The sequence below is a fragment of the Macaca nemestrina genome, chromosome 13 (assembly GCF_043159975.1).
Source record: "Macaca nemestrina isolate mMacNem1 chromosome 13, mMacNem.hap1, whole genome shotgun sequence".
NCBI classification, from domain to species: Eukaryota; Metazoa; Chordata; class Mammalia; order Primates; family Cercopithecidae; genus Macaca; species Macaca nemestrina.
In genome coordinates, this window is record NC_092137.1 from 104,264,325 (window position 1) to 104,267,819 (window position 3,495).

The following is a 3,495-nucleotide window of genomic DNA, read 5'->3' on the forward strand; positions in this document are numbered from 1 at the left end:
TCTGTAGAGGGGGAGAGTCTTCATCTCCTGGCAAACCACTGCTTATGTATATGAAAAAGTATTTTAGATTCTAATAAAACTGGACAAAGATTTAAACTCCGATTTTTTCACGTATCTAACTTGGCCCTGAGTGTCTCAGCCTGGTTCAGCAACAGAGGGAGTGGAACAAATTGCATTCGCATCAGTAGACTGGAGCCTGAGGACTCCAGGGAGCATTTGCATGCAGGACTAGGGGTGGCCAAATCACAACAGTCTAGCCTGTGCACAGTCCTCCTGTGGCCTTTCTTGAGCCTGAATTTTTAGAGAAACTTGCTTACATCCAACTTGCCAGGATCCAATTTCAGAGAGACACAGTTTTAGATGTAAGTTCACATCTTTTTTTTTTTTTCCCTGCGTGGGTGTGCTGGACTGATGGAGGAAGTAGTTATGGAGCCAGGAATACGGGGCCATCTTGAAGATCAGATGAACAAAATCAGAGGCATTGCACTACCTGACTTCAAACTATATACTACAAAGCTACAGTAATCAAAATTGCATGGTTCTGGTCAAAAATAGGCACATAAATCAATGTAACAGATTAGAGAACCCAGACTTAAAGCTGCACATTATAATCATCTGATCTTGACAATGTTGACAAAAGGTAGCAATCGAGAAAAGGCTCCCTATTTGGTAAATGGTGCTAGCATAACTGGCCAGCCATATACAGAAGATTGAATCTGGACTCCTTCCTTTCACCATATACAAAAATCAACTTACTATGAATTAAAGACTTAAATGTAAAACCTAAAACTTCAAAAACACTAGAAGAAGAATCTAAGAAATACCATTCTAGACAAAGGCCATTGTAAAAATTTAATGACGAAAACTCCAAAAGCAACTGCAACAAAAACAAAAATTGATAAATGGGACCTAATTAAACTAAAGAGCTTCTGCACAAGCTAAAGAAACTATAAACAGAGTCAACAGACAACCTACAGAATGAGAGAAAATATCTGTAAACTCTGTAAACTACGCAACCTACAAAGACCTAATAAATAAATGTTTTAATAAAAAAGTTTGTATTTACCTTCTGCTGATGCTTCCTCCATACACCTTCCTATTCAGTAACTGCTTCCCCATCTCAACCAAGGTAATTGTCATTCTGACGTCGAACACAGTAATTTGTGTTTTTATGTCTTTAATGCCATATAAATTGAATTGTGTGTTTTTTTCTAGCTTTATTCTTATTGTTTACTACTTTTGAGTCCTTCATGATGGCCTGTGGGCTCAAAATCCTGCCTGTTGTAATTTTCTGTGATTCTGAAAGATTTCCTCTTGAATTTCTTATAAGGGCATAGCTGCTATTAATGAATTCATTCTGTTTATCAAGGAATATTTTCAGTTCTGAAGAATATTTTCACCAGAAACAAAATTGCTGGTTGTCCTCTTTTATTTCCTTTTACTATTTAAATATGTCATTCCAATGTCTTCTAGCCTCCTTCAGTCCTAATGAAAACTTAGTCAATGGCATTATTATTGTGTCATATGTAGAGTCAGCTTTTAGTCCTGACACATTCATGAATTTCTCTTTGTCTTCCAACATTTTTAAGTATAATGTATTTTGCTATTAATCTCATGTTATATCCTAAAAGGATTTCATTGAATTTCTTTCATCTATAGATTAAATTACCTTTGTGGTTCATTATTTTTAAAAAGCTGTTGTCATTACTATTCCAAGTATTTTTTTCACTTTCTCTCTCTCTGTTTTCTTTGTGACTCCCTTTACACACTTGTTGGTATCTTTCAACCTGAGCTATAATTCTGTCAAGTCTTGCACATTTTTTCTTAAACCCCTTTCTGTATTTAGATTCAATAATTTCAGTACATCTATTTTTAAGTTCACTGAATCTTTTGCCATCTTAAACTGATGTTGGACTTATCTAATATATTTTTCAGTTGAGTTATTGTCCTTTTTGTTTCTAGAATTCCCACTTGATTCTTTTCCATAGTTTCTATTTTTTAAGAGTTTCCATTTGCTGAGTCATTGTCTTTATACTTCTTTATGTCTTTAAAACTATGTGATCATAGTTTTAAGAATAATTATTTAAACATCTATATAACAACTGCTTTGTAGTCTTTGCTAAAGCTGATATTTAGGACAAGTCAGAATCAGCTTTCATTGACTGTGTTTTCTTGCTACAGTTGTTTTGTTTTGCTCCCTCAATATTGATCATACTTTTCTGTTTCTTTGCAGGATTTTTTTAATGGAAAACTGTACATTTTAGATAATATATTCCTGTACCTCTATCAGGAATATATTCTATTTTTCTTAAAATTTGTGAGTTTCTTTATAGTTACTTCCCTGAACTTACAGTAAGTCCCTAATTCATGGCGGTTGGACTTAAAATGTTTTGACTTTACATTAGTGTGAAAAACTTGTATTCAGTAGAAACAGTGCTTCCAGTACTGGTACAACTACTCTGTTTTTCACTTTCATATAATATTCAATGAACTACCTTACAATACATTATAATAAAATACTGGTGGTGATAAATGAAAGTGACCAGTGAAATCCCTTTTGGAAGGAAGTCTTGGACAAAGCTAAGACAGCTGTTCCTATCACTCTTCCTACTTGGTCATTCGCTGACTTTCTTAGCTTTGGAATTTATTAAAACAGGGTACTTCTCTGCGAATGAACAGCTCTTACTGAGTCAACTGTTGGATAAATAAATATAATTTTCTACCATTTACAGTATTGTAGAAATCAAATGGATACCTGCACCATGCACTGAGCTGCGTTTACTGGGGAGACTGAGAATTATTGATGCCATGTTAAGAATCACACTGTGAGAAACTAATTCTGGAAATGTGAGATTCTGGTGGCACAGTTGAAGAGGATTTGGCTATATGTGCATAGTAATTATTTCCAAAAATATACATGTTTGCAAATTTTTAAACTTCTGATCTCACCATCACCCTACTGTCACCCACATTATATTCCAGGCATTCAGGCACTGTAAGTTCTCATTTTGGTGTTTCTTCAGGTTCACGGTGGCTGTTCTACACCCTTGACATTTCCACATAATATTTAGATTAGCTTCTTAATATAAATTTGAGTATACTTTAGGATTTTGATTTTTCTTATACGTAATAAATGTTTTAATCTTTGAAGAACTGACATTTTTATAATACTGAGACATTCAGTCTTTGAGCATAATATGAATTTCTATTTACTTAGGTTTTCTTTTATTTTTCAAAATAATATTCTGGAGACATCAGTGTATTTTTAGTCTACTTTTTCTAAATAATTGATACTTTGATGTTTTTGTAAATGGTGTGTTTGTTTTATAATGTTAATTTTCAGCATGTTTTTCCGTTATACAGAAATAAAATAGATTTTTGAATCTATGAATTAATAAGTTGATCTTGAATCTAATGATTTTCTATTTCTCGTATCAATTTTAATAGTTTCTCTGTAGACAAATTTGCATTCTATCTGCACACAATCCCTCATCA